This window comes from Gekko japonicus, unplaced genomic scaffold (assembly GCF_001447785.1).
Source record: "Gekko japonicus isolate JY-2015 unplaced genomic scaffold, Gekko_japonicus_V1.1 scaffold589, whole genome shotgun sequence".
In the NCBI taxonomy this organism is placed as follows: domain Eukaryota; kingdom Metazoa; phylum Chordata; class Lepidosauria; order Squamata; family Gekkonidae; genus Gekko; species Gekko japonicus.
In genome coordinates this window covers 125,197-135,855 of record NW_015163105.1, presented here as the reverse complement: position 1 = coordinate 135,855, position 10,659 = coordinate 125,197, and positions in this window count along the sequence as shown.

The following is a 10,659-nucleotide window of genomic DNA, read 5'->3' as shown; positions in this document are numbered from 1 at the left end:
CCCCCCGCTTGGATTTGTTGAGCTGACATTGTCACAGTGGCACTGGTTCTGCAATAATGCCCCCCTTCAGTTTCTATTGCAGAGACTCTCTGGTTTGACATCAGTCCCTGCTTTTTGCTGTTTTCTCCTTTATTGGAAATAATGGAGTATGGGGGCACCTTCTTTGGGGGCCCACAGAATTGGACCCTCTGGTCCAATCTTTTTGAAAATTGGGGGGGGGATCTTTTGAGTAGAGGCCCCAGAAGCTACATCAAAAATTTGGTGCCTCTACTTAAAAAAACAGCCTCCCAGACCCCTGCATACCCCCAAATAGATTCCCCATTATACCCTATGTGGATCATTGGCTATAACAGTTCCCGTAGGCTATAATGGAGCTGAAGGCATTTAAAGGTGTCGCGTTCATAAAACTCTAACTTCACCCAGAATGGCGCTTAAAGGGAGAGCACTTTTTAAATGCCATTTAACTGTGGCTATCCTGTTTTCCCAGATAACCCCATTTTTTTTCGGGATCATCTGGAATTGGCTAAGCCCGATAGCTGAAAATACACCCCCCTCTATATCCGGCTGAAAGAATAGCCAATAAATACTGAAAAGGTATTTTCCGGTTATTTTTCCGGCTCGGATAGAGCTGAATGCTCACCCCTAACAAGTAGTCTCGCAATTTAAAAAAATGGTAAATTCGAGGAGTGAACATATTCAATGTGAAAATCATAGCATCCCTCCCTGTTAATTACCCAACTGGTAATTGAAAGCCTCTTCTGTTGATGTGGCCATAGGGTCGCCATAGGTCAGAAGCAGCTTAAAACCCCCCCCCCCCCCCCCCCCCCCACACACACACACAACTGAAAGTCTGAACTGACCCTTTGGAAAAGCATTACATTGAAGGTGACATCCAAGATATACAGCTGCCTTGAGCCAAGAAGAAAAGTGGGGGTATGAACATTTGAATGAATGGATGGATGGATGAACAGTCTATCTGTGGTGATCAGCAACGGCTCATTCAGATGATGCATGAACAGTGACAAAGAGAAGATGGCAAAGGCAGAAGGTGAACAAGGACACTGCCCCCATCCACCTATGCACAATTGACAGAACAGGAGCATGGCACTTATATGCATATGAAGTGTACGCACTTAGGCTCCCTCCACATGATCAGGAAGGATTCTTCAAAAAAAAAGCACTCCAAAACACTGGGAAGCAGCTTAGAGCATTATGCACTCTGGCAACTGCATATAGGTATAAGTGGGGGTCATTTCCTGCAGGAGCGCACAGGAGCGGAGCTCTGGCAGTAAAGACCCCAGGGGGCGGGCACATGCAACAAGCCTCACCCACTGCTCCCAGCAGCCCTCAGTCAGAGCAAGAAGCAGCCAGGTAAATTGCAGAGCCGCCCCCGGCCCCCCAGTCCAAAACAGTCCAGTGGCACCTTTAAGACCAAGTTTTATTCAGGTACAAGCTCTCCCTCCTCTGCGAGGACAGATCTGCACATCCCCCCTGCCCCCCCAATAGCTAGCAATCCAAAACAGTCCAGTGGCGCCTGAGTGGTGGGTGTTGCCTTCTGACACACTTCCGGTGACGTCAGGGGTGTGGCATATGCAAATAAGTTATGCTAATGAGCTCCTGCACCTCTTTTTCTACGAAATGACCCCTGGGTATAAGACAGGGCCGACATGCACACCATATTTCCACCTCTTCAACTAATGAGGCCTACGTATGCAAGGTATCATTTGGTGTTGCAGTTATTGAATGAAGAACATGCACGTGTGAACCCAGCTCTTATTTGCTTAAATTACCTCCGCAATTTTCTTCTCCAAACTACTTCAGACAGCTCTTGGTTCAAAAACTATATACGTCTCTGGATCAACACCGGTACTGTATCTCATTGGGAACCATATGTTAGACTGCTCTCAACTCTCTGGAAGGATGGAACCATGGCTCAGTGACAGAAGACTGGTTTTGTGTGCAGAAGGTCCCAGGTTCAATCCTTGGTATCTCCAGGCCCAGGTCATAGGTGATGTGAAAGACTTCCATTTGAAACCTTGGAAACCCTGGCAATCAAAGTAAGTAGATGATACTTACCTTGATAGTCCAATGGTCTGACTCAGTCGATGGCAGCTTCATGTATTCAGGACATGTGAAACAGATTAAATGTCTTCTGCATGTGAAACAAGACATCATTGACCAAGCTTCTAGACAGATGTTTGTGTCACCCGACATCACTTCAAGCCCAGTAGTTCCTAATATTTGCTCTTCACCGTAAACTGTGATTTGTCAACTGGCAAAACCTCTGAAATTAGATACATGTATTGAAGCTCACCTTTTAATCAACCATCCATAACAACATGGTTTATAGGATTAGGGATCATCTGTTCACTGACCTTGGATATACCACCTTGACAGCAATTTCAAACAATGTGTGCATTCACTTCTAACTCATTTCAGAATATTCTGGACTGGCAAAATCCTCCTGAACAAATGCCATTTGGCACAAGGGCTTGCAATAAGAAGTAGGGATGGGCATGAATGTAAAAAGGGTGGTTTAGCCCACAAAGTGAACCCTGAACTGAACGGGCCCCACATGAACCAAACAGGCTCAGCGAGTTCAGTTCCCCTTCTCTCCTAGCCGTGGGGGTGGGGATCGCCCAGGAAGGGGCTTCATTTAGCCCTTTTGTTTTGCTTCCCCCTTCTTTGAAGTGGCGGGGAGCAAAACCAAAGGGTTAAATGCCTGCCAGTCATTTAAATCTAACAGCTGAGCGACAGCCCCGAATTTTGGCTCATGAGTCAGTTCATGCCCATCAGTAATAAGGAGGGGGAAAACTGGATGAAATGTTGCCTTCCCATGTGCCATGTGGTCTTTTGTTTAGGATGGTGCCTGGGATACAGGGGCATAAAAGAGAATGCTGAAGGCAGCAAGTCCTGCTTCTCTGAATATCTTGTGCCCATAAATGGTAGGTCCAACTCTCCATCTTCCATCTTGCTCCTCTGAATGGAATTCTCCACTTAGCAAGGGAATGTGTGAATATAAACTATTTTTGCAGGTGGGACTCCGTCCCTATATTACTTTATGGCCCAGAACTCTGAAGAAGCATTAGTCTTGACACAGACTTTTAACATGGCAAATTCTCAGTTTGATTAAAAGGAAACTGCAAATTGGCATTCCCCATGTATTCCCATTCTGCTCTTGACTCTCAACTCAGAAAATACGAACTTTTGTCCATTCGGCTAAATCCAATGCATAGCGTTGATGAAAATTCTCCCAAATCATCAAAATCCAAAACCACACGAACTCTGTTTCTTAGAAGAAAAACTCTATTTTTTTTTTTAAATCACTGCTAGTAGAAAAGTTTTTGTAACAAAAGGTTTCATATTAGAAAGTCAGTAGCTAGGTAATTCCAAAACTTCCGTCACAGTAATAATTGGGGGTGGGGGGGTATTCCATACAAAATTCTTTATTTATCCTTCATGCCTCCATTCAGATATTTATACCAATGCATACATTTAAAGGTTTAAACTCTATTTCAATTCACAGCTCAATTAATAGGGAAGTTGAATACAGAAAAGCAATGCACCAACAGAAATATGTCTGAGACACCGTTCAAAAAACGTTAACACTTGTTCATGAATTCATTGTCCTCTGATGGGGTTTCTTTAGGGGACTCCCTTTACAATGACCATCGGGCAAACAAACAAACAAACAAACAAAAAAAGAAAAGTCACCGTTTTACAGTAAAGAAGAGGAAAAACTCTGAATATATTTACAATACATACACTATACATAAATACAAGAACAACACTTACATAATCATTAATAAACTTATAACATAGGTGTTGCTTAACTGCTATGTAGCATATAAATGCACAGGAAGGAAACTATTGGGAAATTAAATGACCTTCGAAAGGGAGAAGAAAAAAGAAAAAGTTTGCATTTACAAACCATTTGAGGCTCAATGAAGGAAGATTAAGGGACTAACAGTGCAGTTCAACACAAGAGTTACTCTAGCCTAAATCCATCAATCGGCTTAGGCTGTAGTAAATCTGGACGGTACTGTAAAGTTTTGCTTGCGAGCACTGGCAACCTTAATACTTTCAGGTCTTCTACATAGGGACTCTGCTTAATGTCTTTTACCTTATTCTAGGAAAGAGGACTGGGTGCCTCCAGAGTCACTTGTTGGTACTACCCTTCTGGCCTATTTTGTGAGGAGGGCATTTCTTACATGAAGTTCTTTTCGGGGGATGTGTGCTCACCTTTCCACATTCTTCTCTTCACTCTCAAATTACCAGTTGATACCTCTCGAGAGGAATCAAGAAACAGTCTGCCCTGCAGTCAGATGATTCTGATGTTATCTACATTCCCACACTTGATACCATTTGCCTTCCCTCCTCCTTGTAGCAAGTGAACGGGGCGCAGCAAAGAATCCCCGAAGGAATTTTGCTATTCTTGTATGTTTGCATAGGAGAAGTATAAGAACAATCACATGGCATTACAAACATATTGACCAAGGACAAGCTCTTCCCACCCACCAAGCTGAATACTATTCACCAGCCACATCAGCTGTGGACACCAACCACCCTCTCCTTTGACCAGCAGGCAGCACAAACAGGTTGGTGGCTCTCCATCAATGGCTGGTGGATTGCATGAGCTTTGTGGATTGCAGTTTGCACAGGCCTGATCTAGGACTTGCTCTTTTGTCTAAATGGACCAGAGATTGTTGACTCGGTTGTACTTTTACACAACTTTGCACCTTTTTTTTTTGCATCAAAGCCGCAATCCCTTAAGAAACTTTCTTTCGTCAGCCTGATTGTGGAGAATTTCCCATGGATTGTGGACCCAGGTATGTGCTTTTCTCTCCTTCTGAATAATCTCTGTTAAATACCCAAGACAATGGCCAAGCTATGGCATGCAGAGATGAAACTGAGGAAAAGCAAGAGTCCCAAATCATTCACACTCCTGACTTGTGTCCAGTCATCTTCCACTTCTGATTATTCCTTGTTTGTGTAAATAAATCAGAATCTGAAATGAATGGACAATAGCGAACTAGACAAAGCACTTGACATGAGAAATGTGTCAGAGAAATGGTACAACACGAAAGCCCGTGTTTAAAGGGTGGTAAGGTTATTTTTTGGTATAAAAATTAGTCACCGTTTCTCTATCATTATTTAAATACCTCTCAAACTTTCCTGGTATCAGTCAATATTGCCTTTCTAGCTTGTTCTATGAAAAAGAAGTCTTTGTAAAAAAAGTGAACAGCCTCGTCAACCCGCTCTATACATTTCTGACCATTCGTAGGCATTTTTCACCATTCTAGAAAAAGGGGTATTGCTCATTTGGTTAAGAGGGCGTCATTTAAAATGTGTATATTCTGAATCAAAGGAAGATGACCCAACTACCCAAGACTTAATTCTGAGTTTGGGATAGCTCAATTACCTTACCCCTTCCACGAGGTTAGGAGAATTTCACCACACGTCAAGTCACCAACGTGAGGTAAAATGGGTGGTTAAATGATAAGATGTCTGGACTACATTTTAGCAGTTACTTCTGTTGGTAATTTAATGGTTGTTTAAAATGAGTCGATTTTCATTGGGGGGGGGGAGACTGACTTGACGCACTAGTAAGTAGGTGGACAGACAGAATAGAAACATTTTATGTCTACATTTTATGGTACTACTATGCACGCCTTGTCAGTCCCCTGTAAATTTGCTTCCTTCTTCTCTGCATCAGGAAATCCCATCCATGTGGGCGGGAACAGGGAAAATTGTAACACAGAAGAGAGTAGACAAATGGCACTTTGTGATTTGCTGCGTTGCGCTCATGTGACCCAAGTGTGATTTCCCTAACTGAAAAAAAAAATCAAAAACCCCATACCATGATTCAGTTGCAGCTTATTGCTAAGTAAGAAGAGCCCTGCTGGATCAGACCAGTGGTCCACCTAGTCCGGCATCCTGTCTCACACAGTGGCCAACCAGTTCCTCTGGAAGGCCAACAACAGGGCTTGGAGGGAGCGTCGCAATTGACTCTAATGTTCACAGAGAGGCACTTTTCAAATTGTTTCACCTCTGTAGATTTATTTGTAGCTATTCTCGTCCCAAAGATCTGGTCGTCATCTATATCAATGAACGGAACCAGTTCAAGCTCTCACACATTGAAGGCTGCTGTTCAACGGCCAGGCCCTCAGGCTCCCAGTCACCCCTCACGTAGCAATATTTCCCGCCTTTTTTGAAGGGGAATAATAATGAGAACTGGAGCCTTCATGCCTATGGACCTGTGTGCGCAGCTCTTGTTCCCTGACAAAAGGGAACACTTGTATGTGCGCGAGCTCACAACGAGGACCACTGGGCCAGCTGAAGAGGTCAACTGGCCCAGAACCTTTTCAGATTTACAAATATACCTAAAAGGTTATATTCCGCTGGAATCAGGTCAAACTAAACTACCTGTTTTGGGCTGTATGGCCACGTTCTGCTGTGTGGTGGCAGGAGAGAAACTAGAACAACAATTAATGAAAAGCTTACAGCTACCGCACTAAACAAAAGAAAATATCTCCTTGCACTTGATTAGTGGATCAAAAAAACCCCCAACAACCACTGTGTGCCATGGCTCACAACAAATCAAGCGGCGCAATGGGATCTTGCTCTAAGTAGGCTCTTGATGCTGCATTGCACATTTCCATGCTGGGAGTGGGAACCATTTGATCCTTTACAATGTATATGAATGGCAGGAAGAGGGTCCTATTCTTGGTCAGGTGACAGGAACTGGGAAACCATGCTGTGCACTGGCTTTCCAATGTGTATGCTTGGAGCAAAGATACCCAACACCACCACTACATACATACATTATAGGCCAGTGGATTTCGCCACCATGTTGATAGAGCAATTACGCTCATACACGGGTTAGCAGCAATGTTCCCTCTAAGCTGTGGAGTCTTGTGAGCAAAAATTCTACTTTATGAGCTACTGGCATTAAAGTTGTGAGCAAGTGATTTGGGTACTGCATAAATTAGTTTGCTCTAAAGCCATCCTTACTGAGCTAAGACAAAAATATGTGAGCCAGAGGCTAAAAAACTGTGAGCTAGCTCACACTAACTCAGCTTAGAGGGAACACTGGTTAGCAGTAACAGAATGTCGTTTGTGCTCACTACCAGACATTTCTTTCCCCTACCTCTCAACAGCTAACCCATATGGGAACTGAAAAGTTTCAGTGGCTGACCTTAGAAAGTCCTGCAGATTATCCTGCCAGGATTCAAAGGGCTGCTCTAGAGTCACCCAAGAACTCGCGTACATTTTTCTTCAAGCAATTCATCATGACCACTTTCACAATGTATTCCAATCCACTTGTTTGAACACCCTTTGGTTTCCAGAACCATTCCCATAAGCAGGGCTGCAGTCATGAGAAAGGCCAAAGCTACTTTGGGTAATACGAAACTGGCTGCATGACATTTTGGATCCTGAATAACGACATTTTGGATTTCTTTTCACTTTGCAGGAATTTGGAGGTCATTAATTCATAGGGTCCGCCATAATTCGGAAACAACTGGACGGCTCTCACGTACACACAGGAATTCAAGGTGACTCCACTGTCCACTGAGACCAGCCTTAGGAACTAAAAAGCTGAGCAACCAGAGAGCACCGAGAACATATCTTAACAAACCGAGATGTCTGTTCCCACATTTTTAATTGTGAACCATGTCAAGGAGGGTTTTATAATGCAGTTTTCTGAGCACTTTTCTTTTTGGTGATGACAACTAAAAAGCTTGTTTCAAAAACATCCTTCATTTCAGTTATTTACATCCTGTGAAAAACTGTGAGCTCGAAAATACTTCCTCACTGTCACATAATATATTACAGAATATTGAAATGGTTACAAGTACAGTAAAATACCTTCAATTCTCTCTTCCTTTTTTTCTGTAAAGATGCAGTATCCATATATGTGAGGTTCATACTAAAAAAAATTCTTTGTACTGCAATTGATTTGATGTCAGCATATTTAAAAGTACCAATGGGTATGACTTGCTGAATATACGTTGCACGGTTACGGATATTCCTTAATGAAACTGTGAAAATATAGCAGGTTGTTTTTTTTTTTGTTATACATCTTCATCTATAAAACACAGGCAAAGGCATAATACAGTAATACAAGCTGGTTTTTCTAATAAGGTAAAATTATTTCCGCCTAACAAAAAGCTATTTCCTTTTTTTAAATTTTAAATTCTTGAAAGCATTATTAAATTCAGATCTCACACACATGCGCACAAGTAGCCACCTGCCCGTGTGTGGGGCCATGTAGAGTTGTTCACAGGGGGCAGGGAGAACACTGATGACTGTTTAGGCTTAATATACTGCAGAAAACGGGTCTTTACTGCATTTTCCTTTTGTAAACAAAAATGCAGGAAAAAACCCTTTTTAAAACACAAAACAAAACTAGAGGTTCCTAGTGATGTTTATTCAGATGTCCCTACTTAAAAGAAACCGAGGAAGGGATTCTTCAGTTTATGTATTGAAGGATATATCTGTTCAGAAACACGCTGTTGTATAAACGTATCTTTGCACTGAATGTCGTATTGCTTCCATAGAAGTTGTGGAAAGATCTTACTTCAATGGACTTGCTTCACATTGGTCATTACCCACATTCACAATCTGAGCAAGGAATACTTCCCAAATGCTATTTTTGGTAGGGCCTCTTCAGCACTGCCAATTGCCCAGCATCAGTCTACATAGATAATTTTATCTAAGTAAACTTAAAGGAGAGGGGGGAAAGGAATACTGCAATCTCAATTCCTAACTTTAACAGATATCACAGCAGGCGGCTTTCAAAGTGCTTGATCCTTTTTGTGTTAATTACTTAAAGGGGAATCAAAGAAGGTGATGTGCTAAGAAACGTCACATTATATGACAACCAGAGTAGGCTGAATCCCTGCTCTACGTGGCACTTTCAGAGGATTCAATTCAAATAGCATATCTGACGTGAACATGGGATGGCCAAAGAAGACATGTGCATGGTATGAAGTTCACACAGTCACACAACACAGTGTCAAGTACCATACTGTGTGAATTGGGACAAGAATAAGAGCAACAGTCCTGCATGGCACCCACGGGGGGGGGGGGCGTATGGGCCCCCTCTTCCCTGCCCAGTGCCTCAGACCTTTAGTGTGAGAATGTGTATCAATCTAAGGTGAAGTTCCGCCACTGGAGGCTCTATGATTTTTGTAGTAGTCTTCCAAAAAGTGCTTAATTTTGGCAGGATCATTGTAAAAGTGGGGAAACTCAACCTGGCTGGATTCGATGAAAGAACTGTGCCAGATTTATCTGTGGATATAGTGTGTGCCGCATTAGTCTGACTGGGTTCAAGGACATGAATATGCTATGAGCATAACTATTGAGAGAATTTGGTCACATGTGCCATTTTGAATGCTATGATTTCAACAGGGGGGAAAAAGAGGTGGCAGCGGCGTTTCCTGAAAAGTCAAAACTATGCATCTGAACACATCCGATACCACCTCTGCTAGTTTTATACTGCTATTTCACACATACTTTTAAATTCCTTTTCCCAACAGGATAACAGTGAAGAAAGAGACCTCCCTACCTTTCTGTTTTAACCGGCAGATCGATGCATCCCCATAACTTCCCCCCACACACACACACTATTTTTCCAGTGGTGAACTAATTAGCAGTAGGGCCAAAACTTTGCTTTTTGGTAAGCAATTTTCTTGTCTACTAATTATAAAATAGCATTGAATTGCATGGAGGATTTCCGTGAATGGAAGGGATTTCTGTCTGCAGAGCATGACTTTCTGCTTTCCCATCTCCCACTGCAGCCCAAAATACTCCCTGAAATTCTGCTTCTGGGGAAGGGGGGGGGATCCATGGGGGGAGTGGGAGGGCTGCAGTGGGGGCGGGGGGTGGGATGGAAAAAAACACTCCCTCTCCCAACAGCAGAAATCTTCCATGAGATCCAAGATGTAGATGCCTTGTTGAAAATAAAATGTATTTCTAGGTGGGGAAAATTGGATGCTGAAATATGCTGAGCCATAAGAATACATCTGTTGGGAAAGGAATGGTGCGTTAGAACATGGGTGGGCAGACGTTCAATCGGGAGTGACAGGTCACTCTCCAAGCAATTAAAAGTAGCTCTCCTCCACTCCTCCAGTAGCTGATCTGATCACTTCCTTATCCTTCCTTCAAAAGCAACTGCAGCTATCTCTCTCCTCTCTCTTCCTTGCAAAGGAAAAGGGGGCACATACACATACGCACCTTTGCTCTGAATGAAAAGACAACAGCAGCACCCTTTCCCGTCTGCCTCTTGCCTCCTTCATGTATGATGTATGTATCCTCACTCTGAACCTGATAGGTGTATGTCATTGACTCTCACTCTCTCTGCATCAAAGCTGTTATTTACCCCCTTTTAAGGGTAAATAACACATGAGGACTGCAGACCTGCTCCAAAACACTGATTTTTTGGGAGGTACAAGTTGCCATTTTCTGACTTGCTCCACCCAATGAGCTAGAGTGGTGAAAAGGGACACAAAAATAACAAGAACAAATGCTGGTGTATTGTATATATATAGGGAATACAATGTATGCAGTACATGAGTATAATCAATGCAGTATATAGCACAATTTTTCTAAACTTGAATATTCCAGTACACAATATGATATTAGATAGAGTACAAA